The 27,722-nt window shown below is 40.8% G+C and overlaps 1 non-coding gene across 1 annotated transcript; it reads right to left on the minus strand.

The window, feature by feature from the left end:
• Nucleotides 1-22,269: 22,269 nt before the first annotated feature.
• Trnat-ugu lies at nt 22,270-22,344 on the minus strand. The gene has a single exon. It is a non-coding gene; the product is annotated as a tRNA-Thr (tRNA).
• Between the last annotated feature and the right edge of the window lie 5,378 nt (nt 22,345-27,722).

The following is a 27,722-nucleotide window of genomic DNA, read 5'->3' on the forward strand; positions in this document are numbered from 1 at the left end:
AGTCATGGGAAACGGCCTAACATCGTGGCAGACCACCTTTTGCACGGCGTAATGCAACAACTACACTACTGGCCATTAAAATTGCTACACCACGAAGATGACGTGCTACAGACGCGAAATTTAACCGACAGGAAGAAGATGCTATGATGCGCAAATGATTAGCTTTTCAGAGCATTCAATCAAGGTTGGCGCCGGTGGCGACACCTACAACGTGCTGACATGAGGAATGTTTCCAACCGATTTCTGATACACAAACAGCAGTTGACCGGTGTTGCCTGGTGAAACGTTGTTGTGATGCCTCGTGTAAGGAGCAGAAATGCGTACCATCACGTTTTCCACTTTGATAAAGGTCGGAGTGTAGCCTATCGCGATTGCGGTTTATCGTATGGCGACATTGCTGCTCGCGTTGATCGTGATCCAATGACTGTTAGCAGAATATGGAATCGGTGGCTTCAGGAGGGTAATACGGAACGACGTGCTGGATCCAAGCGGCTTGTATCACTAGCAGTCGAGATGACAGGCATCTTATCCGCGTGGCTGTAACGGATCGTGCAGCCACGTCTCGATCCCTGACTCAACAGATGAGGACGTTCGCATGACAACAACCTACTGCACGAACAGTTCGACGACGTTTTCAGCAGCATGGCCTATCAGCTCGAAGACCATGGCTGCGGTTACCCCTGACGCTGCATCAGAGACAGGAGAGCCTGCGGTGGTGTACTCAACGACGAACCTGGGTGCACGAATGGCAAACCGTAATTTTTTCCGATGAATCCAGGTTCTGTTTACAGCATCATGATGGTTGTATCCGTGTTTGGCGACATCGCGGTGAACGCACATTCGAAGCGTGTATTCGTCATCGCCATACTGGCGTATCACCCGGCGTGATGGTATGAGGTGCCATTGGTTACACGTCTCGGTCACCTCTTGTTCGCATTGACGCCACTTTCAACAGTGGAAGTTACATTTCAGATGTGTTATATCCCGTGTCTCTACCCTTCATTCGATCCCTGCGAAACCCTACATTTCAGCCGGATAATGCACGACCACATGTTGCAGGTCCTGTGCGGGCCTCTCTGGATACAGAAAATGTTCGACTGCTGCCTTGTCCAGCACATTCTCCAGATCTCTCACCAAACGAAAACGCCTGGTCAATGGTGGCGGAGAAACTGGCTCCTCACAATACGCCAGTCACTACCCTTGATGAACTGTGATATCATGTTGAAGCTGCATGGGCAGCTGTACCTGTACACGTCATCCAAGCTCTGTTTGACTCAATGCCCAGGCGTATCAAGGCCGTTATTACGGTCAGAGGTGGTTGTTCTGGGTAGTGATTTCTCAGGATCTATGCATCCAAATTGCGTGAAAATGTAATCATATGTCGGTTCTAGTATAATATATTTGTCCAATGAATATCCGTTTATCATCTGCATTTCTTTTTGGTGTAGCAGTTTTAATGGCCAGTAGTGTAGACAGGCCTTGGAGTCGTTGGAAATCCCCTGCAGAAACATTAAACTATGCTCCCTTGTAGCCGTTCATAATTGCAAAGTATTGCCGGGGTAGGATTTTGTGCACGAAATGACCTCTCGATTAGGTCCTGTAAATATTCAGTGGGATTCATGTCGGACGATCTATACATGTGCGTATTGCTATCCCATGGCTTTTGTCCTCTTAGAGGATATACATTCGTGTTTATCTGTAAGAAAATTAAAAATGGCGGCTGCAGCCCTTGTCAAAGTATGCGCCTCGCAGCAAGTCATGGTTAGTGTGAAGACTCGTGTTAGTGCTGAAACCATCAGGCTGCAACAATGGAGGGCTGACACACCCCACCCTCCCGATTGGGAAAGATTTCAAACATCGTGACCCCCTAGTCCTGATGAGAACTGGCCAGTCTGGAAGTCCTTGAATGTGCTAAGGCCAGGAATGGGTAGATTACGCGTTAACCTGGCAAAATAAGGATACATTGAAGAAAACAGAACCCAGTGTCACTGCGGGGAAGAACAAAGCGTTTATGCCTTAGTGTCGAGTGTATCCAGCTACCTGTACAGGAGATGAGCTTCAGCAGGCAACGGAAAATTCACTGGAAGTGGCCAAATTTTGGTCAAAGATTACTATGCTGATCCGTCAGTAATTGTATAAACTGTGTTTTATATGTGTTTCTGAAACGAGGATGTCAATTTCTTGGCATGCTTATCTAAGTTCAAATGTTAAAAAAAATTTCGAATAAAAAACAGTTTTAATTATCTTCCATTTAAAAAAATCAAATGACTCGGTTAGTCTGTCACTCCACGCTCTGAAACATGTTGTTTGGAGAAAAACGCGTTGACAAAAAAAAAAAAAATTATTGTTTCAAAACTTACAGCTAATCTACGCTGCCAGGTCCACAGAGGCAACTGCCCTCTTCCTCAAACAAGCTGTGGTTCCTCATTCAGATTTTTTTTTTCAGTCCGGGCTCCTTTACAAACTGAGACATTCCTCGCTCCGCGACGGCCACGTCCTTATCAGAGAACTCCGCGTCATTTTCTGCTCTTCGCCCCTATGACGATTCCTAACGCGTTCGGGGTCTTGAATATACATGCAGCTATATACACTGCTATTTCAACATTTTGCCCCTCAATGAAGATGTTTCGATTTCAGTTTCCAAATGCAAGCATTGAAGCTTTTGTTTTCATTTTGTGTATTAGCAGTGTTACATCTTTTAAGCAAATCTTCGTTTGACAGACATTCGTATGCTCGTCGAATTTGTTCCAGCACTCCCTTGCCTGGCTGCAACCGACATCCCGCATGTCTTTCTTCAGGGCAAGAAGGATGTAAAAATCACACGTTGCAAGACCCGGGCTGTACGGAGGATGTTGAAGTGTTTCCCAATCAAATCGCTGAAGCGTAGCCTTCATCCGACTGTGGTCCCACACCCGAGGACCTTGTTACCACGTGACCGTCAAGAGTCCATGCAGCGGGCGGGGAGGAATACAGGCCACGTCTGCTACACAGCGGTGTGAAGGGTAGTCGAATCGCAGGCGCTAGCCGTACGATACAATGACAGCCGGACGACCACGCTAGACCAGTCCACCAATAACCGAGGTCGTAACCCAACAACTGCATGCACCTGTGACGTGGCTTTACGCCGTTCCCGTACCACAGCGTTAGTAGTATCAAAATGTAACACCAGTGGGGCCAACCGTCTGGCGGATTGGCTGTTATGGCTGATATTCGATTTTCATTTGACTGTCCCTTATAACTCAGAGATAGAAATTGTCTACAAAAATCCTTGTTTTCATTGGTCTCTACGAGAACATCCCCTTAAAGCAGTGGTTCCCAACCTTTTTTAGACCATTACTTCTGAGTGCAGTCAGACATTAACTAGTACCCCTCCAACCCCCCCTCCCACTCCTCCCCACATTACCACCAACTTTAGCACTTGATTAAACTGTAGAACCAAAAATGACTTTTCCTAGAACAGTTCTATTTTTTAAATGATGAAAGATGAACCATATTTAGTGTGTGTGTGTGTGTGTGTGTGTGTGTGTGTGTGTGTGTGTGTGTGTGTGTGTGAGAATGAAAGACAAAGGAATTCGTGGTGCATCGCAAGTGCTACCTACTCAGACAAGAAAGACAAGTATCCACAGTGGGGGCACACTTGTTACAAAACATGCTTCATCTGCATTACCGCTCTCCACGGTGCCGCTTGCTTGACCTGCACACTGCAATCCAATTTAAAATCAAACAAGTTCAGATGTATGCACTACACTTAATGTTTGTAAATCACTACTTTGCCGCACTTCTTACTTCTGACCTGGTAGAAATTGGACGACTTCAGGCTGTTAATGCTTTGTATCTAATCACTTTAATAACAATAATAATAATAATAACACTTGTACAGCATTATAGTACCCCTCATGTAGTTGCTTCTGTGTCGCGGTGTCAATTAATTGATTTATCTGTTTCGAAGCGAGTAATGAAGCAATTTCTGGACTACTGCAAGTACTATCTACAACTTGGAGAAGACATTTTCTTTAGATATTTAGCATTTGTTACATGTGTGTCTCACTTTTATCACTAGCGATGCACGGGACAAAGCACAAAATGTGTGTGTAATGGGTGGACTATGTGAGGTACCTGTAACCTCCAACACATTAATGACACTAATTGATAAAAAAATAATTATAGATAACATATACATCAATTTTAGAGTCTTACAAAATTGGGATAACAGTAATGATATTTTGTAGATAATTTTGTTCCGTGACTGAAACAATTAAATCGTTTAGTTTTTACCTCTTAGAAAATTTCATTTTACCCCTCAGGGGGTAATTACCCCCAGGTTGGGAACCACTACCTTAAAGTCACTGGACACAATATTAGTCAACCCCATAAAGGAGTACACCGGTCTCCTTGGAGCGCTGTTGGTTTTGCATAGCTTGTACCAGGCGATCACGTGAGCATCCAGCGCTGACGTAAGTCACGGTAGTGAACTGATGCGCATGCGCCAGTCGGCTTGATGGACCCAGTGGAATAAGATGGGTCAGTGTGGGGACGTCACAGAATGTCGGAAAGGAGTCATTTCGTTTCGAAGTGCCCATGAGCACAGCGCGAATGAAGTTGTCCGATTTGTCGATGAATCAGCGAGGTCTCTCCAACGTGTCTGCAAGGAAAGGTGTACCACACGTAGACACTTGCAGCACGGCGTAAGAACGGTTATCACAGAAAGGTCGTAACCCACAGGGACCGGAGACAAATGTTTCGTCTCGTCAATGCAAATCGGTTTCTAAGCCGCCAGGAATTACTGCATGCAAGGGGTGTAATTCGTCTGGTACTTCTGAAAAGGACGTCGCCCACAGTAGCAGATATACTGTATTTCTTTAGTAGGTCACACTACACAATGGTGGGTAGTAGCTGGCTGCGGTGTGTAGTTTGGTCCAACAAGTCACGATTTTGCCTCTTTTCAAATGACTTGCCAATGGAGCGTTTGACCCGCAGTATGTGGCGGGTGTATATCAGGCAGGAGGTGGTTTTGTGATGTTCTGGGAACGGATTTCCTACCATGACGTGCTACCACTAGTTCAGGTTGCCGTGGAAAGTGGGTGCGGATATGGAGGAGCATGTGGTCAGCACACCTCTCTCCTTAACGTTGTCAGTTTTCGAGAAAGGAGTCACTACTTTCTCAGTCAAGTAGCTCCTCAATTGCACTCACAAGGGCTTAGAGTAGCCGCTTGCCAACAGCCATTGGCAGCCCCGGATGGTCACCCATCCAAGCGTTAGTCAAACCCGACAGCGCTTACCTACGGTTATCTTAGTTACCCCTGCACCAAGACCGTTGGCTTATGGACACTCTGTCTTGAAGAAATAAGATCCCTGTGGAGGCTAGATGCGGTGTTCCGCAGTGTTAACGTAATGTCTCATAGGGGTGATTAATTGTTTATCTGGCGTGCTTAATTAATACATCAAACATTATATGACATTTCAGATACCCCTTAGACAAATTTTTATTAAAGGTTTGTTCTTTTCTTCCTTATTAACCCTTTGCTAAGGCTGTTGCGCCGATGCTAGAGCCAATGGGATGACACATTCTTTGTATTGTTGTTACGTAGTTCGACTTGTCAGTGTCCGATGTTTCCGGCACAGCGTGCTCATGACACAGCCACGAATCCCTGGAAGATGCTCTGAAAAAAAAAAAAAAAAAAACAGAACATGGCTTTTAAAATCTCGTTACAATTGTTCTGAGCAAAACCACTCAGCTTACTGAACAGTTCTCCCTGAGTCTTAAGTCGATGGCCGTGAATGTCGAGCTCTTCCAGTAAGTTCAGGTAATAGCTCTTTGGTAGCGCCTGCAGAAGTTCAACTGCTCATCTACTGCGCGAAGTTCAAGTTTACTGATTTTCATACACGAACTAACTTACAAACCTGACGTGTCCCGGATATTCAATTTGCCAGTTTTCTATTAAAAACGAAAACAAGAACTTCATACACGATGCAGCATGTTGTCAGGCATCTCACGGTTTATGACGTCATATCTCCTGAACTATGTGTGGTATCATGACGTAATTTTGTAGGTGCATTTAGCAGCGTATGTAGACACTATTTGCGAAATTTATTGTCAATAGGGTTAGTAGCAGAAAAGTAATAAATTTGAACTTCTTGCATGCTGATGATGTTGGTTTGTGAGGCGCTAAACTGCGTGGTTTTCAGCGCCTATACAAAGTCCCATTGTATACACAGTCCAATTTTTTTATACAGTCCAATGTAGCCACTGTCTCGGATGATGATGATGACGAAATGATGAGGATGACACAAACACCCAGTTCCCAGGCAGAGAAAATCACCAACCCGTCCGGGAATCGAACCCGGGACCCCGTGATCCAGAGGCAGCAACGCTAGCCAGTAGACCACGAGCTGCGGATTTCATACATGATGAGGAAGCTTTTCACGTACGATGTCATATCTCCTGATCTATGATATGTAGCTCGTTCTTACCCCATAGCATTTGTCGCGTGATGGTAAGGTACACGTGTATCAACTCTGGTTGAAATGGGTCCAGTTGTTTACGAGGAGATACGGAACATACAAAAATACACGCATACATGCATACATTTTTATAATATGCATGGATGAGTCAAAACATCCACTGACATCCGTGAGATTGAATGCCGCATGGTTGTGCTGCAGGTACGTGACGCGGTAATGAAAGAATATAAGCGGAGCAAACTTCAATGGTTAATCATTCCAGCGATGATATGACCGTAAACGATGAATTATACTGGTTTGAGCGACTTTGACAAAGGGCAGATTGTTATGGCCAGCGCTCGGGAACGATCATCTGTGAAAGACGGTTCAAATGGCTCTAAGCACTATGGGACTTATCATCTGAGGTTATCAGTCCCGCAGATTCAGAACTACTTAAACCTAACTAACTTAAGAACATCACACACATCCATGCCCGAGGCTGGATTCGAACCTGCGACCGTAGCAGCCGCGTGGTTCCGGACTGAAGCGCCTAGAACCGCTCGGCCACAGCGGCCGGCATCTGCGAAAGGTGAAGCTGGTTGGCTGGTCACGTGTCAGTGTCAAGAACATATGTGGAATGTGGTTGTAGGACAATGAAACCACGCGGCGACCTGTGGCAGATTTGACGGGAACGACAAAGTACAATGCTGGCACAGACACAAGTGTATCGGGGCGCACCGTTCAGCCCACATTGTTGAACATGATGCTCCGTATCAGGAGGCCCGTAACTGTCCCCATGTTCATGCAACCACACAGCCAATCAAGACTGCATTGTGCAGGGATCAACGAAACTGGGCCGCGAATTAGTGGAATCATGCCACCTAGTAGTAAATCACGTTTTTTATAACATAAGATCGATAATTGTGCCTTTATACGGCGTCAACCAAGCGAATAGCTGCTCGAAACACGCTACGTGCCATGGACATAGGTCGGTAGGGGCAGTATTGTCCCATGGGACACATTCGGCGGAGCTTCCATGGGACCTATGGTCTACGCCAACATTATTGTGGAATACCTCCAAGCCTTAATTCTTGATATCGTCTCTGGCAGTGATGCCACCTTTCAGCAGGATAATTGACCACGTCAGAATGCTAGAATTGTGCTGCAGTGGTTCGAAGAGCTCAACTCACGTTGATGTCTTGGCCACCAAATGCTCATGATCTGAATTGCATGATCACAATACGTAGCAAACTATGGAAACGAGCATTTTTCAAGTATTGCAGAGAAGTTACAGCAAAAATTCCACAAAACAAATATAGCATCTGCAAATAATGTTGCACTAAATACAGTGATGTTACTTCCAGCCACAGAGAATGAAGTCAATGAAAGTGTTCAAAAACAAAAAATAAAAGGTCAGTAGGCTTAGATGAAGTACCAATGTGTGTACTGAAACAATGCATAGAGATTATACAAGGCCCCCTAACAAATATAATAAATGAATCCTTCACATCAGGGACATTTCCAGAGCAGTTAAAACAGGCAAGAGTTGTACTTTTGCTTAAGAAAGGTAATGCAGAAATCATAGAAAATTACCAGTCCATTTCCCTGCTGTCACCATTCTCATAAATAATAGAAGCAATTATGAAAGACAGATTAATGAATTACCTGAATAAATACAATCATTTAAGCGAATCAAAATTTGGCTTCCAAAGTGGAGTTAGCCATAGTAGAATTCACAAAAGTTGTACTTGATGCTCTTTACAAAGATGAGTGTGTCACAGGCATATTTTTGGATCTTTGTAAGGCCTTTGATACAGTCGACTATTAAATAAATTAGAAGCATTAGCAATAAGGTAATGACTGGTTTCGATCATACCTAGCACATAGGGTACAAAACAGCAGTGATAACACATACTTCAAATAGATCTAAACCTTTAGTAAAACACTTACAAGAACCAAAACACATTAATATAGGAGTCCCACAAGGTAGCATATTAGGGCCAATATTATTGCTGATATACATCAATGACTTCCCCAGTAGTGTTACCCATGGTGAAAAAATTCTCTTCGTTGATGACAGCACTATCATAGTCACTGAGAAAACAAGAAAACTCCTTGCAGGGAAAGCAAATGAAACCCTCAAGGAAGTTTATGATTGGTCAATAAACAATAATGTGACATTGAACATAAAGAAAACTAATGCATGAATTTCAGTCTGAAGAGGGAAAATGACAATGTTAAATTAAATGTAGATGGCACCTCTACAGACAGTATAAAAAATGCAAAATTTCTAGGAATGAATATTGATTCTCAGTTGAAGTGGTGTGAACACACAAAGGTACTTGCAAACAGAAAGTCACCAGCATGTTATGCCCTCAGATCCTATCATCAGTGTGTAATATGCAGCGTCTCTTAGTTATATACTATTCATATGTACACTCAGTTCTTAGCTATGGCATTCTTTTTGGGAAACAAATGCAGAAAATATGAACACAATTTTCAAACTTCAGAAAAGAGCCATAAGAATAATAACCAATATAGAGCTGTTCAAAACACTGAGGATTTTAACTGCTCTGTGTGAATACATTTACTAGTCAGCTGCACACACCAAAAATAACATTTGTAATGACTGCAAAACAGCTCTTTCCATGACCATGGAACAAGAGCTAGAATCAACTTAGATTTTCCAAGAAAAAATAAACATAAAACTCAAAATAGCATTTTCTAGCAAGAAATAAAACTATACAAAAAATTTCCAAAAGAGATTAAAGAAAATGCAAATATACATTTATTTAAAAAGGCAGCTAAAAAGTACCTGTTATGCAATTTTATATATTGAAGGTCTACTTAGATAAAACAGAGTAGGGGTTTGGTAAAAAATGATATACAAATAAATAATAATAATGATTATAAAACATCCAACATTCAACATAACACCTTCACACTATACTTTTTTCCTTCTTTTTTTCCTTTTCTAGAAAAACTTACCCTCAAGCTATTCATAGCATAATACTGACACCTCTTCCTTCTTCTGACTCAGTTTTTCAGGATAGCAAATGGGAAGTTGCGGTACAGAAAATGGCCTAGAGATCACCGGTGTGTGTGTGTGTGTTTGTGTGTGTGTAGTGATTGAAGTGTTATAAAACAATGTGTGTATAGTATGTGTATTGACTGATAGTGAGATAAGAGTGAACAGTGAGGTATTACATTGTTTAATAAGTTATTTGTCAAAAAAGTGTTTTATACCAGGAGTAAATCTAATGATTGTCTCTAACTAGAAGTCTGTAAATGTATGTGTATACGAATTAGCTTATTTTATAATGGTCTAAACTTGTAAATACTTTGACATGTCCTATATTCTTGTAAAAAGAGATCTACATATGAATAGAGCTACTACTACTACTACTACTACTACTAACGCTGCTGGGACAGTATCGGGTGTCTGCTCCGCGCTTACAAAGCGCCATTTCATTCTGTAACTGAGTGACGTATGCATAAACATGGGCTGTCATGTACTTCAGGAAACCTGCCAAAGCCGGCCGTGGTGGTCTCGCGGTTCTAGGCGCGCAGTCCGGAACCGCGGGACTGCTACGGTCGCAGGTTCGAATCCTGCCTCGGGCATGGATGTGTGTGATGTCCTTAGGTTAGTTAGGTTTAAGTAGTTCTAAGTTCTAGGGGACTGATGACCACAGCTGTTAAGTCCCATAGTGCTCAGAGCCATTTGAACCATTTGAAACCTGCCAAACACTTGTCGATCGATTGTACACAGAACCGCTAGCATACTGCATTCAAAAGGTGGTCCAACCAGTTCTGAATCAAGGTTTTTTTCAATAATTTATCAGATTTCTGAGATGGGTATACTGCGGTTGAAGTTCGTTATATCAATTAGACCAGCGCAGTACTTTCTCCAAACGCCATGTCTTGCACTTTGTTAGCGCAGAAAACACAATTTTTGACATGGCAAGTACTGGAACCTATTGCCTCAACTCAACTTACGGCATGAACCTTTATTGAAGAGCTCATTACCCACTTTTTACCTTAGTATCATCGTGGAGCTTTACTTGTGCTCTGCTTTCGGATTCCTTCTAATAAAATAAAATTTTTTGTTCCGAGTAAACACAAATTGTACTCTTTCCAATTTAGCTTTTAATTCGATTTAAAATTTTGTTCTTAAGTCGCCTTCAATTTCTGTAATACCGTTCTGCTGAAAGAACTACATAGTTTTGCTTGTGTAATCGTTCTCGTTGATGACTACTAACATATTTCAGTTACCCACTTTAATCCAAACTGCACCATTAGCATCTAGGTTTGAATTAGTTTCTTTTATTAATACGATTTATCTCTGATTACTACCTTCTACTGCCTTTTTGAATCTAAAGTGTCTTTAGTTTTCAGTTTTCTTTAGGTTTTAAATTTTTCAACAGATTTGTAAATGGACCACAGTGTCTGCATTAGGTAATCATGAAATGATAAACAGCTACCGGCAGATTAAAAAAAACTGTTTCTCTTCTAGAAGCAATGAAACGCAGATCTCTCCTTACAGACAAGTTTGATCAGTTTCTTATTTAGTTCGACTTTGACATATTTGCGAGTCTTGTTCAACGAACAGAATTATTTGTAAGTTCATGTAGTGTCCTGTTTGTCAGACATAAAAGAATGCGGTACAGAAAATGTTGGTTGAGGAATATAAATAATACATCAAAACTAAATCCCAAAACTTCTGTGACAGCTGTCGTACATGCCAAGTACACTTGAATGAATTAAGCCAAGTTTGCTGTGCTGGCATAATGGAACGAACTTTTCCCATTTATATCCTAAGATTGCATGGATTTCCTTGTCTTGAGAAGAGTGGCAGGCAGACTGTCCTATTTTCCGTTTTTTCTTCTCAATATTGAGTAATTAATGACATACTGATGTCTTCGGTATGTTGAACTCGTTAGGGTGATATGTCCCTCCTCCCCCCCCCCTCCAAGCCCCCTCCCCACCCCTCCGTCAAGTGGAAATGATGGAACTGCATTGAAGTACTAATAAATAACTAACTGCGGAAAAAATACTGCGATACCATGACAAAATTACAAGAGGGGGATTCCAAATGACGCCACAAATGACGTACATCTGTGGAGGTGCCATGTCAATACGATCATTTCACTGCCACCCTAACAGTTTTCTTTCAGAAACTACGACGACCAGACACACATGCAGCAGTGCTGAATCTAAGACACATTTGAAAGGAAGATTAGGTTTTAAAGATCCGTCGACGACAAGGTTGTCAGAGATGGAACACAAAACGGGGAAATAGTTGTAATGGTACTTGAATTACGTAACCATTACGGCACCTCACCTCAATATTCTACTGTGCTTCTGTAAAATAGTTAACATATTTCTCTTACAACATTCAGATTTGATTTCATTAATGTAGAGGTACTTTGATACATCGATATGTTTACATTTCAATGTTATTATTCTTATGTGTATTCTTTCTTTTGTCACTATGATCTTTGACGTACTTATAACTCTGATTTTTGGGGCGCGCAAGCGGTTATGAAGGAGTCTAGTCTTGGTCGTCATGTTGAAAAGACGCAAATTGTAGTCAGTTTATGAAATGTGAACTTTAACAGTGAGGAAAATATTTTCAAGTATGTTTTATATTATGAAGTGATATTGCAACAAGAGTAATAAAAAAAGAGTGTAACTTAAATTCGGAGTGCTGATTACTTTTTTACATCACCATTGTGCTAACTTGCAAAAGTTTAATCTTCAAGAATGGTTTGTGAAGCGCATCTATAAAACTTTTGAATATCGCAGAATAATACCTAGGCCTTTTTGCATCCGAGCTTGGAATCATCACTACCTAGATTTTCGACGATTGAGCCATGAGTACACAACGAGACCAGCGTGGGAAACACGAAAAGATGAGTGCCTAGTTTATCCATTATTTCAAGAAATGGCTTTATTAAATGTGCTCTAATGACACCTGCCGCATAATATAACTTTGTTGTTGCCCGAAAATGCAATATTTAGAAGCGTGAGCAACACTAAAATCATAATTAATTTTTGACCTTTGTTGTGGTAGGGTTGTCAGATAGTCCATGAGCTTTTTAAGAGTATTCAGTCAGCATTTACCTTAGAGGTTTTACGGAACCCACAAAGAGCTGAACTGTCCTCCTTCCAAATACGAGTCCAAGATCTTACCACTACGCTGACAATTTTTTATTAAGGTTTTTTATTGTAATGAAATACAATGAACTAAAACGGTGTGAAGATGTTGAGGAAAAACCTAATTATTGTTAACATATCATTCAAAATCTTTATATTAAGCAAGCTTAAGCTTGTGCTTCAGATCATCCCGGCATTCGCCTTAAACGATTTAGGAAATCATGGAAAAGCGAAATCTCTATGGTCAGACGGGGATTTTAACCACCGATCTTCCGAACAGTAATCCAGCATCTTACCACAGTGACATGGCACTCAGTCATTAAAGACGAGGCCGGCCGATGTGGCCTAGCGGTTCTAGGCGCTTCAGTCTGGAACCGCGCGACCGCTACGGTTGCAGGTTCGAATCCTGCCTCGGGCATGGATGGGTGTGACGTCCTTAGGTTAGTTAGGTTTAAGTAGTTCTAAGTTCTAGGGGACTGAGACCTCAGCTAAGAAGTCCCACAGTGCTCAGATCCATTTGAACCATTAAAGACGAGTTCTTGTACTCCGTCCTGTTACATAATAGTCGAATTTCTCTGGCGGTGGCCAGTTGGAGCTCTACTTTTAAATGAAATAAAACGACATTATTCAAATCAAAATTGACAGTGAAGATTCCCAAACTAAGAAACACCGTGTTTTTACTTATCGTATTGGGGGGGGGGGCGGGGGTGGTCTATTACGGGCTAATGACGTCATTCCCGTGGTTTCAGAGAAGCCTTACATCAGAGTTACGTCTCGACTTATGGATTAAATTAAGTGTCATGTAAATTTAAGTTATATTGATCACTTATTATACACTCAGTTTAGTGCGTCCACACGATACTGGAAGTGCCTTCACGTATTTTAGGTTCTGATGGCAAGCAAAAAGTATCTACAATACATACGCTGAACTGGGTTGACAAATAGTGGAAGGGCTGGAAACATAAGAAACAAAAATCTCTAGAAAAACGTCAAAATAAAAAATCAAACAAAATGTTAGCATGATGTATATCGAACAATCCAGTTTGATTATAAGATTACGAAACTGATACCGGATTTCGCCTGGACAAGAATTACCGATGTATCAATTAATTAATAGTAATTAAGATATTGCTTTTTAAGCAAAACTATGTAGTTTTCAGAATCCAGGTATTTGATGGTTCAAATGGCTCTGAGCACTATGGGACTTAACGTCTTAGGCCATCAGTCCCTAGAACTTAGAACTACTTAAACCTAACTAACCTAAGGACATCACACACATCCAAGCCCGAGGCAGGATTCCACCTGCAACCGTAGCAGTCCCGCGGTTCCCGACTGCAGCGCCTAGAACCGCACGGCCACCGCGGCCGGCTTGTAAATAAGAGGTGGCTCTAACTTCCAATAAATGTTAGTAAAGTTGATGATAATTACTAAAAGAAATTCAATCTACGAAAACTTTAAAAACATGAAGAAAGTTGGTACGTTCGAGGAAAAAGATATATATGAAAAGAATGACAATTTCAAGCAATTTCATGCAGTCGCCAAAAGTGTGTGTTATGTTTTATCAGATCCTATTAGGCGGATTTTCGGGTTATAGTTTTTAAATCAGTTTTCATCTGAAGCAATCCATTAGGAATACATTGACTGGTGGTAGTCGATCTATGATTTATGAAAACAGCGGCGAGTTCAATAAAACTATTTTATATCCTTCAACATTCAACACATCAGGGTATATGTACGATTCTGTTCGTTCCTTCCACAGCTCAAAACATTTTTGCATATCGTTTTCCGTGACGCTGTGCAGCCGCTCCGACGTTTATGCTTTTCAGCAGACCGCAAGAACACATCTGCTTTACAGTAAACTGCTCCACCACCGCCGGAGAGGTTTAGTGGAACTTCTCACTGAGTTTGGTAGCATATTAAATTATTCGTGTAACCAGTCATTTATCACTGTAAAATTTCCCGACAGCTTGAAATGTGCTGAAGTTAAGCCCTTGCGCAATAAATAAGATACAGAAGTAACGTCAAACTTTCGTCGAATTTCACTTTTGCTAACGTTCTCTAAAAGTTTGAAAAAAGTAATTATGAGAGGGTCCTTAACTACCTGACTACAAAATGCATGTAAAAGTTGCAGTTTCGATTTCTAAACGGTTCCCATTGTTAACGCTACTTTCACTCAAAATGAGAATATTTGCGTCTGATTTCCATGCAGCGGGCATCGGTTCGATTCTCGGCTGGGTCGAAGATTATCTCCAATAGCGTACTTGTTATTATCATCATCATCACATCATCGACACACAAGTTGCCCAGAGTGGCGTCAACTGAAAAGACTTGCAAGTCGACCTCCGCTATCCCCCACATGGGGACTTCCGGCCATCAATGCCATAGGATAATTTTTTCATTTTTTATGCTCAATTCATTAAGCAATAAATTACAAGCTACCGTGATGGTTCCCAACCTAGGAGTAAATACCCCCTGACGATTAAAACGTTACTTCATGAGTGAGATTCAGTTGTGTTGTGGTCACGAAACTAATTTTTTTAAGGAGGTCATTACTATTGTCACTATTTCGAAATACTGTAATACTAATTATTCATGTTACCAATAATTACATTTATTTTAAATACTGGCATTAACGCTTGACACAGTGTGGTGGAGGATACACCTTATGAAACGAAAGTACAAACATCATCTTCGCTATGCAGTCCACCCGCTACAAACATACTTTGTAGCATACATGTATGCCAGTAAAACTGAGACGTGTGCATCACATATGCTCAAATACCTCATAAAAATACTTCCTCCGAGTTGCTAGTAGCTCCCGTAAACGACCAGAAACTGTCTAACAATAAGCGAACTAATTAACAGCACAACAAAGGAGTAACTTGTTGAGCAGAAGGGATGTGTTTCAGTGCAGCAAAGATGATCAAATCTTCGTAGATCTTAATTAATCCATTACAGAGTCAACAATTACTGGATACTTAATTTCTTCCTGGTCCATACTACTATCATCTCTGAAAGTTGCCTACCCTACAATTTTTGCAACGACAATATCGGTACATGTGTATTCCACTGTCAGAGGTATCAGAACGATTTTCGCTTATATTGTAACTTTCGGCTCTGTCGTTTCCGGATCAGGGTCCCTTCCCTCAAATTGATTCATTTACTCTTCTGCATCATCCTTGAAAGTTTGTAACATCATGACGGAATCACACTGCGTAAGAGCTACTACATTGCTGTAACGCCTACACGTTATTATTATTGTTATTATTATTATTATTATTATTACTATTATTAGTGGCTGAAGTTGTTGATTTTAAATGGGATGCAGCGGGTGGGTGAAGCAAGAGTCGCTTCGAGGAGTAGTATTGCAGCGGAAGCATTTTTGTAGTATGTGTCTACTGTGAATAATTAACTTTCTTTCCTGTGGAGAAGTTGTAGGTAGCACTCGCGATGCACTGAGAATTGCTACATCATTCTATAAAACGAGAGTATTGTTAGTAATAAGTGCTATTCGCTGTTGACTCTATAGTTTATAGTTTAATAAAACACCTAAAAAATTAAAATGCCTCATTTCAAGAATGAATCTGTTCAAAAAAAAAAATTCTTTTTCAGTCTGAATTCAGTTAGGTACTGGTGTTGATGGTGGTGGGGGGAGGGGTGGGGTTCTGGCTAATATCTGATTGCACTTGCGGATAATGGGTGCAGAGATGTTTGGAATCACTGGGTCACTGGTAGGTTCTGTGATCCTTTAAAGACTTCGGACAGTCTAGATCACAAAACTCATTCTATGCAAATTAGGATACAACCAGTAAATCCTGGTTCTTTAAAAAACGAAATTCTTATGTATTAAAACAGCTTCCAACGTCTGCTTACCTTACAGGTTAGTTAATGCGTTAAATATTGGAATTTAACCATATAAGCGAAACAAACTCGACGAAATGTTTGAAATTATGCTTGAAGATTGTTGGAAGTCGCTAAGTGCTCTTAACATCAAACACTGGGTGAGCAGAGACTGGGTAATTTCCACGCCATTTTAAGCAACAGATAATTTTTCATGCATCTAAATGTTTATGACGTCATATTTCCTAAGCTGTGTGTCGTATAATGATATAATTTTTCAGATATATTCAGTGTTATATGTGGATACTGTCAGCAATATGAGTGCGAATAGAATTACTGGTAAAGAAGTAATGAATTAAAACCATCAGGTTACCTTCCGTTAGGAAAGTGGGTGCACTCAGCGACTGTTATGTCATATATAAATTATAGATCACAGCAATCTGTCGTCGTTTTTTGTAGGTTTTATTACGCAAATCGAGATTTAGGCTAGTGCCTAGCCATTATCAATACAACATTTTCTAATCTCGATGCATGTTAGTTCCCTGTTGTTTTGGCGTCAGTCACAGTTCTTTGAATACTACTCATTCAAAGAACAGTGACTGCCGCCCGAACAGCACGGAACTACGTGCATCGAAATTAGAAAATGTTGCATTGATAATGGCTAGGCACTAGCCGAAATCTGGATTTGCGTAATAAAACCTACAAGAAAAGGACAACTGATTGCTGCGCTCTATAATTTATAAATAAATTAAAACGTTATGACTGAAGCTGACGTTTAACTATATCATCAGCGAAAACTTAGTATGCGATAAACTTTTCTCGTTTCCATTTTGTAGGGGGGTATTAGCGAGAAAAAGTTTTTTAGGGGTAGGTCTTAATAAATACATTACGACAGCATTTAAAATTTTTAAATTCGGTCAGTAAGTACCTATCCATATAAATAAAAATCAGTTGCCGCATGTGTGAGAGATCGTCACCTGAGGACGGTTTGACCATTTTTTTTTTTTTTGCGTTCTTCATTGTGAGGACCAGGTTTGTACGAAAGAAAATTTTTGGACAATCCAACGGAAAAGTTGGGAATTAAGATGAATTGTGAAACATCACCACTTGAGAACGGCTCGACTGATTTGGTTGATTTATTTTATTTTATTGTGTTCGTAATTGTACATCATAATGGCTTTTCGATACGAAAAAGAAAATTGAAAAAAAAAAAAAAGATGTTGCGTTCGGTTTGGCAGTTCTGCCGTCACATGTTTTTGTAGTATAAAAACTTACAGTTTATATATATATTGACGAAAATTGGGATGGGCGTAGGCTACATATTTTTGTAATATATACAGTATATACATACATATGTAACATATAAAGGGTAAGCGTAGTTACCATAATCCTCAAAAAGTCCTTGCCAGTTTAGTTCAAATTTTTACACGATACCCTAACATTCGGACTATTACATTTATTAGTATATATGTAATATATAAAGGGGAAACGTTGTTATCAAAAATCTCGAAAAGATATTTAAGCATTTACTTAACATTTTTGCACTACACTCTACTGAATGTTCAGACGTAAATGGGCATGAAGAGGGTGGCACGAGGAGAGAGACAGAGAGAAGGGGGGGGGAGGCTATGCTCAGATAGGTGGGAGGAGGAAGAGATGTACGGAAAGAGAGGGAGGGTGAGAAGATGGCACACAGATGGAAGGAATTTAGGATGTGTGTTCATTTCCTATACCTATTTAGCACTTGCGAAGCACTGCAAGGTTCGATAGTTGAATGATAATTAACTATTGAAAACCAGATTCCTGTTGCCTCCGGAAGCCGTTAGGCACAAATGGTGTCGGGTTTTGGGATAGCGATTTACTAGTATAGATGACGTAACAAAATGGTTTACATCAGATCTTCCTAACCGCAAACAAAGTACGTCAAAAAGGTAGCTGATTTAAGCTGTTACTCATTACTCAGCTATCCTACTAATAACTAATTGCATGTGGTATCCTCCAAGGTTTCATCTTAGGGCCCTTAATTTTCATTGTTTATAGTGAAGATATTTCATCAGTAACATTTCCAGGGTGCCATGTTTGTTTTGTTTACAGTTTATACAAACGCAGCATTAAATAGTGATGCAAGTATAGTTTTAGAAGCGGCAGTTAACGACATTTTGATGGATATTAATAAATCATTCCTAGCGTATTACTTGTCACTAAACTTTGAATGCTCACACACACGTAGTTTCCTCCCAGCATATGTTTAACATATGGTGACAAGCGGATATAAGAGGTTCACAGTGTTAAATTCTTCCGATGACAATGTGATAGTGAATTAAATTTACTGGAGCACACCATAGTACTTCTGAAACACCTAGCCAGTTTATTTCCTTTCTTATTCGAATGTTATCAGACATAAGTGACGTAAAAAAAAAGAAGTTGACATATTTCACTTACTTTTATTCCATAATGTCAGACGGCGTAACGTTTTTGGAATACCTCGACAGGCCAAACTAAACTTTCCGAAACCAAAAGCGTATGATACGAATTATTTGTGGAGTGAACTGCCAATATGAATTCTATATTCTCCTTAATTTTTTCGCCTGGAGTTACTTTACTCATTTAATGCTTTGGTCATCTCATATAATCCAATTCCCTAACGATCGATTGATTTACTTAGACTACACTCCACTTGCCTTGTATTACTTCTTTAGTTTCAGCTTAGAAAGTCTTTTTAAGACGCCATGCATTCCGTTCAACGTGTCTTCCCATTCCTTAGCCGTTTCTAGTTAAACATGATGTTACTGGCAAACCCAAATGTTTCTATATCGGTTCTCTGAACTTTTAATTTGTTTTCCCAATTTCTCCATTCGTTCCTTTCTTGCTTTGTCGCTGAACAAATTGAATAACATGGGGGTTAGGCTGAAATCCTGTCTCACTCTCTTCTGAACTGCCTCCTTTTCATTTTCTTCGACGTCTATAAACTACAGAGTCACAAACAGGCGAAACGTGCGTATGAGGGACGTTTCTGAGATTGCATTTCAACCGTAACGTGCCTAGCACAATAGCAGGTAGGCAGTGAAAGTTGGGAACATAATTTCGCCGCCGTGCTGACGCAGTGGAGCGCCGAATCACGGTAATGTGTGCTGACGCTGAGGTATGGACCACCGTTGTCCGTCCTAATGGACCAATCACGGTCACGGCGACTTCTGCTCCCCCCCCCCCCCCCCCACCCCCCCCCCCCCCACCCTGCCCATCGCGGACCGCATCCGGGGAGCGCCATTGGAGCGAACTTGAGAAATTCCCTCAGAGCCCAACGGGCCATTCATTTTAATGAACGCAATCCGGATTTGCAGATTTTTTTTTTATTTCTTCGTTTCTGCGTCGGTGGACAAAGACCGGTTGATCTGTGGATACAAACAGTCGTAAATTTTACTTAAACCTGAAGTTTACACTCCGTAACTTCCAGTATTCCGCCAGCATTTGCAGCAGCGCCACGAAGGGTAGAAGTGTTTGTGATCGGACTGCAAATTTGGGCATCTGACAGTTCACAGCGCTCGCACAAAAACAAACGCAGTTATTCATAACACGAAAATTCAGTAGAACTCTCGCGTACAGAATTTTCAATTTTTTTCTTAGGTAAACTCGCAAAATTTTCTTTGATACAGAATGCACCGATGCTATGGCTTTTCAAATAACTCCATGATGACTCTAATTGTTAATTTTTGCAGGCCGGAGTGGCCGAGCGCTACAGTCTGGAACCGCACGACCGCTACGGTCGCAGGTTCGAATCCTGCCTCACGCATGGATGTGTGTGATGTCCTTAGTTAGGTTTAAGTAGTTCTAAGTTCTAGGGGACTGATGACCACAGCAGTTAAGTCCCATAGTGCTCAGAGCCATTTGAACCATTTATTAATTTTTCTTTTATGTTCGTACTATTGCAGCTTTAGGCCGGTTTCAAGTATACTATTTATAGGTATTTTGTAACACATTACAGCTTCAGCAAATAAATTTTCAGTTACAGTTAAAAGCAAAACTACCATTTTAATGGAAGGTATTGTTACGAAGAACTTACGCTATGACAGGGCCTAAATACATATATTTTTATATAGTGTAATACATGTATCACACGATTTCTGTACTCGGCTGATGCCGTATAAATAGTGAGTAACAGAAGACAAACGCAGAGACAGTAAGACTATTGCCAAAATACCGTTATCCTAGGATGTCGTGATTTTAATATTTAAATGTAAAATAATGTCTGCCTTGATTTTATTATTACTATTATTATTATTATTAGTGGCAGCATTCATCTCTAGTACTAACGTTTCTTGTTCTAGCCGGCCGCGGTGGCCGAGAGATTCTAGGCGCTTCAGTCCGGAACCGCGCGACTCCTACGGTCGCAGGTTCGAATCCTGCCTCGCGCATGGATGTTTGTGACGTCCTCAGGTTAGTTAGGTTTACGTAGTTCTAAGTTCTAGGGGACTGATGACCTCAGGTGTTAAGTCCCATAGTGCTCAGAGCCATTTGAACCATTTTTTGTTTTTTTTTTGTTCTGAGTCGATATTGTTATTCACATTGTACTTAGACTGTGCAAATCTTTTTGATTCTATTAACACCAGTTTATTACTATATTTATTGAACAATTATTGTCATTTATTAAGTAACTATGATGTAAAAATACTGTGTGTTTACGACATTCGTCTGCTCTAATCCTTTAAGGATAAATAACTAACTAACTGAATAAAATAAAATGAAAACTTTAATGCAATAGTGCCTAGCACATCCGTTCATTTGCCGAAGCATCGTAAAAGGGAAAAATGAAATGCAAAAATGAAGCAGTGACGTATCTTGCGCCCCATAAATTATGCGGATTAATTAGCCAGACCCAAATCCTATGTAACAGCAGGGCAAACAAATGGCAAATTTAAACTGGAGTTTCATTTCCGAGAATGTACGAGTGTCCAACATTAACAATAAATTAGTATTAAAGCACGATTAGTGGCGGGATACGTTAATCTGCTATTTTGATTTGTTACCGGTGTTCAATTTTTGCACATCAGGCACATTTACTGCGGATAATAACCCGTTGGGGGTGTCTGTAATTCTTCCGTGACACTCCACGCAGACGCCTTATCTGTGTTTCAGCACTCAGAGGCAAGGTAGATTCTGTTTTCGTGTGAATGCAAACTTCGCATTACAGAATTGCACTTATTTACACAAGGAAGAGTCATTTGTTTTACACTCTGAATAAATCAATTATAACTACCCAAAAGCTAAATTTTAGTAAAAGTCTCTATTATTGTATATAGATACCAATCCACTATCAGAAGTTCATAGGCATGATGTTAGGAAGAACTCCGCTTGCCGGCCGCGGTGGCCGAGCGGTTCTAGGCGCTTCGGTGTGCTACTCGCGACTGCTACGGTCGCAGGTTCGAATCCTGCCTCGGGCATGGATGTGTGTGATGTCCTTAGGTTAGTTAGGTTTAAGTAGTTCTGAGTTCTAGGGGACTGATGACCTCGGATGTTAAGTCCCATAGTGCTCAGAGCCATTTGAACCATTTTTGAACTCCACTTGCAGCTGGTAAAATTGTCGTTCGTGTGGGCCAGTTTTTTGCCATGCCTTGCATTGCCCCGAGCTACCCTGCTGTTCACACTGGCAAGACAGTGCCACCTGACATTTTCCACATAATAATTTACACAGTGCTGCGACTAATCATGTTAGCAGTGACAGTTTTTTATCGCCAACCCGGCCGTTTTTAAAACTTTTAGTGCCTGCACATTATAAAAATATTTTAGCTGCAAACAGGCGTTGATGAACTTCATTGAGGACATGTTGAAAATGTGTGCCCCGACCGGGACTCGAACCCGGGATCTCCTGCTTACATGGCAGACGCTCTATCCATCTGAGCCACCGCGGGCACAGAGGATAGTGCGTCTGCAGGGACTTGTCCCTTGCACGCGCCCCGTGAGATCCACATTCCCAACATGTCCACACCACTACATTCGTAGTGCGCCTAATAGATGTTTGCCCATCATACTCATTACTCGTGGCAGATTAATCTACCAAGTCCCGTACGAGTTCGGGCATAGCGTGTGCGTTCGCACAAGAAGGTCAATGGCCGGGAAGCCATATTTTTTAACTATATATGACGGTAGTAGCTGTTCCCGAAAGAACAGTTACCGTGGATGACCATGCAGCTTTGCTAGAAATGAAATGATAATTAAATGGACACCCTAGCTGTAAACAGGCGTTGATGAACTTCATTGAGGACATGTTGAAAATGTGTGCCCCGACCGGGACTCGAACACGGGATCTCCTGCTTACATGGCAGACGCTCTATCCATCTGAGCCACCGCGGGCACAGAGGATAGTGCGTCTGCAGGGACTTGTCCCTTGCACTCTCCCCGTGAGATCCACATTCCCAACAAGTCCACACCACTACATTCGTAGTGCGCCTAATAGATGTTTGCACACGTTTTCAACATGTCCTCAATGAAGTTCATCAACGCCTGTTTGCAGCTAGGGTGTCCATTTAATTATCATTTCATTTCTAGCAAAGCTGCATGATCATCCACGGTAACTGTTCTTTCGGGAACAGCTACTACCGTCATATATAGATAAAATATTTTCTTTTTAGATTTTTATGAATGGAGCACGTCTCTAGCATTCACTCGACACAGGATTGATGACATTCCCTGAATTGTAAATTCTGACTAGGAGCGATGAGTATGCCTATGAGATTTTAACGTTGTAAGTATTTTTTACACATTCCTTTATTGATTTTAGTATCCACAAAATGATGTGACACTGTACGTTGCTATTTACCGTGTAGGTTGCGCCTGATGATGCGGCTTTAAGCCGCGAAACCGGTTGTTTGTTAATAAACATCAATTTTACCAGCTGTAAGTGGAATCTTCCTAACATTATGCCTTTTAACAGCTGTGGTTGCCCGGAATATAAAATATTTTGTGAGAAATTCATGGGCTTCCACAGACAGTGTCAATTTGAATGAAATCATATTGGGTATTATGTTGGATCATCAGTAAGCACCAAAACAAGTAAATGACGACGTTTCGACTGTCTTTGCAGGGTATCTTTTCAGTGTGACTAACAGTCATCCTGAAGAGCACCGCTGCAAGGATGATGTTTCATAATGATGCAACATATTTTATTTACAAATCCACTGTTACAAATTTAATACAGGGTGATTCAAAAAGAATATCACAACTTTAAAAATGTGTATTTAATGAAAGAAACATAATATAACCTTCTGTTATACATCATTACAAAGAGTATTTAAAAAGGTTTTTTTTCACTCAAAAACAAGTTCAGAGATGTTCAATATGGCCCCCTCCAGACACACGAGCAATATCAACTCGATACTCCAACTCGTTCCACACTCTCTGTAGCATATCAGGCGTAACAGTTTGTATAGCTGCTGTTATTTCTCGTTTCAAATCATCAATGGTGGCTGGGAGAGGTGGCCGAAACACCATATCCTTAACATACCCCCATAAGAAAAAATCGCAGGGGGTAAGATCAGGGCTTCTTGGAGGCCAGTGATGTCACGGGCTGCCTGGCGGCCGATCCATCGCCTCGGGTAGTTGACGTTCAGGTAGTTATGGACAAATAAGTGCCAATGTGGTGGCGCTCCATCCTTTTTCGTAGGACTCTCCATACAGTTGATTGTGGAATTTGCAGCTCTCTGCTAGCTCTGCGAGTCGATTTTCCTGGGCTGCGAACAAAGGCTTGCTGGATGCGTGCTACATTTTCATCACTCGTTCTCGGCCGTCCAGAACTTTTCCCTTTGCACAAACACCCATTCTCTGTAAACTGTTTATAACAACGTTTAATACACCACCTATCAGGAGGTTTAACACCATACTTCGTTCGAAATGCACGCTGAACAACTGTTGTCGATTCACTTCTGTCGTACTCAATAACACAAAAAGCTTTCTGTTGAGCGGTCGCCATATTAACATCAACTGACGCTGACGCCTAGTCAACAGCGCCTCAAGCGAACAAATGTACAACTAAATGAAACTTTATAGCTCCCTTAATTCGCCGACAGATAGTGCTTAGCTCTGCCTTTTGTCGTTGCAGAGTTTTAAATTTCTAAAGTTGTGGTATTCTTTTTGAATCACCCTGTATATTGATCGGCAGAACGTGAACACACTCTCGTAAGCTACCCAGTACACTATGCCACGGCATTCTTTAACGAAACCACCCGAGCCAACGCTCATTTGTATCCGTGTATAGTGAGGCCTGTGATTGGTGTCTTAAGTGAGAGTAATGTTTGAGAAATAATACGAGGCGTGAAGAAACAAGCACACTACGCAGCGCCTTAACCACTGCATCTAACATCACGACTTCTGCCGGTAGCCCCCTTCTGCGCACAGTAACATACGATGTGGCCCCTAGAGTTTAGGACGCTGTCGCAGCACTTCCCCATTTCGTGTCAACCAGCAAGGACGCCAGCGCATCATGTTGGCAGCCCTGGCTCGCGATAGTTACGTGGGGAACCCCAATGTTTCTCTACCCCCTCCTCTCTACCCTCGTGCAGTGTCAGAACCGCCTACGGTCCCGTTAACGCGCCGCCAACTTGGTAATTGAGTTGGTTAGAGAGGTGATGTTGGTGAGTAGTGACAGCTAGGTGCTTCAGAGCGTTCGATCATCATTATGGACTAAGCCTCAAGATTCTGTCGCACGGCGTCGTTCTTAGCCTGTGGCCTACAAGACGAAGTCAACCCCAGATTCAAAGTTCCGACACAATCAGTAACGCTCGCGCTAAATATCTTTACCGTTATTGTAGTATTCGGACATACATAGGTCAGAGGTCTCTATCAAACTACTCTTTCCTTACAGGAAGGTTGTGGGGAACATTATTCTTTACACTAAACAATACAATGATACGTTAATTAATAGAATTAATGTCATAATTTTTTAAAATATACTTTACACCCTTTGCATTTTGGTCGCTTAATTTTTTGGAGTTGTATCCCACATGCTGAATAGCACAAATAATGCTGGGAGGGTGGTAAATTCTAGTGAATGGGGAGTTATCACAAAGGGAGTCCCACAGGGTTCAATTTTAGGTCCTCTGCTGTTCCTTATTCATCTGAATGACCTCCCACTTAACGTTCAGCAAGTGGAACTAATACTTTTTGCAGATGAAACGAGTGCTATAATAAAACCCATTCCAGAAAAAGCAGCTGAAGATATTGTTAAGGATGTCTTTCAAAGAATTATTAAGTGGTTCTCAGAAAATGGACTCTCCCTTAATTTTGAAAAAGCTCACTATATCCAGTTTTGTATACCGAATAGAGTCATACCGACAACTGATGTACTCGTAGCATATGAACAGGGTAGATTTATCCAAATTTTTGGTTGTTCACACTGATGACTGGAAGAAGCATTTACTGAGCTTCTCAAACAACCAAGTTCAGCTTCTTTCGCTCTTCGTATAACCGCTAGTCTTGGTAATAAACAGATCAGCCTCCTAACGTACTTTGCATATTTCCACTCAATAATGTCTTATGGAATAGTTTTTTGGGGTAACTCACCACTTAAACATAAAGAATTCATTGCATAAAAGAGAGCAGTGAGAATAATTAGTGGTGTTCACCCAAGGACGTCATTAGGCACCTTTTCAAGGAGTTAGGTACTTAAACTGCACCATCAGAGTACATATATTCGCTAATGAAATTCGTTACAAATAATCCATCTCAATTCGCGAAGAACAGTGATGTTCATACGTACAACACTATAGGGGAAAGATGACCTTTCCTATCCGTTATTGAAGCTGTCAGTTGCTCAAAAAGGAGTACATTATTCAGCAACAAAAACTTTTGATCATTTGCCCAACAACATAAATTGTCTGGCAGGTAGCACATCAAGTTTTAAATCTAGCTTAAAATCATTTCTTTTGGACAAGTCCTTCTACTCCAGGGACGGGTCTCTGTTTCAGAAATGGTAAAAAAATGTACCTTTAAATGTAGTGGCATGTGTAGAACTAAAAATTTCAGTAATATTAATATTCGCACTATTCATGTGTGTATATATATGTTGTAATCTGACTTGTTCCACATCATATCGATAAGATAATCGGGAAAAAGGTCTAGGGAACATGACATAACTAAAACTAAAAACATTAAATTGTACTGTGTAAAAACATCATTTCTATCACTAATGAATTTTACCTGTACCGTAAATGCTTATAAACATCGCACCAACCATTGTAATACCAAGCTCCTACGTCGGGAAAAATTTTACTTAAATAAGCAAAAATTCACATTTGAGTTGTTGAGTTAAAATTTTATGTGGAATAGGGCTAAATCAAAGTATTAGCTTAACTTTAGTTACACATTTATCACACGTACAGTAATGACTGTTCACCTCTATATCGGCGTGGGCGCAACCCTCAGAAATGTTCCATGAATGTTCTCGAAAAAAATCTAGTTACTTCCTAAAACAGGTTTTATAGCTACCTCTTTGTTTCCACATAAAGCTAAAGAACAAGGCCGGCCATGGCGTGCAAAATTTCCCGCGTGGAGAGTCTGTCTTGGCTTTGCTCAGTCCTTCCCGGAAGCACCCGAAAGAGTTGGACATTTCGGTGAGTACTGCGGTGTGGTATTTTTCGATCGGTATATCTCTCTTCAGTTCTGCATAATTATGGCATCAGCGCTGTTTTTCCTTAGCTATTTGTTTATGGCATGAAGGACAGTCACATGTCCAGTGGCTGTTTGCACAAAAAGAGGCAATTTATTGACCTATCGTCAAAAACCTTTAAAAATTAATGGGAATGAAGTAAGAAAGGACTGAGAATTCTCATTATATATTACATAGTAACATAATCGACAAGCACTCCAAATTTCCTATGAACAAGCATTACAATACGACGCAGAAAGAATTTAAAGATTTAACTGACAACGAAAGAACAAAAAATTGCATCAATCAACAGACGGGATTCATTGTTCTGTATCTTAAGAAGCACTCTGTGATAAATTTGCAGGCATGGAGCAGGTTAAAAACTTGATGGTGTGACTAGAAAAATTTCTAAAGTCACTCGCATTACTCCACTGTCAGTTGCGACAATTTTCGGTGGATTTGAATGAAGAGTATCACCACATCACGTATTAGTGCAAAATACATTGGTTAAGACAAGGGACATGCGCGTATCGATTTTGCGATTTAAAACTCGCTATTGTTGAATTTATGGAAGAAAATGGGGGCAGAAACGAAAATTAGAACATCCGTAATGGACTGTGGATCTCGCATTTTAAATGGACTTGACTGC

Source organism: Schistocerca piceifrons, chromosome 2 (assembly GCF_021461385.2).
Source record: "Schistocerca piceifrons isolate TAMUIC-IGC-003096 chromosome 2, iqSchPice1.1, whole genome shotgun sequence".
NCBI classification, from domain to species: Eukaryota; Metazoa; Arthropoda; class Insecta; order Orthoptera; family Acrididae; genus Schistocerca; species Schistocerca piceifrons.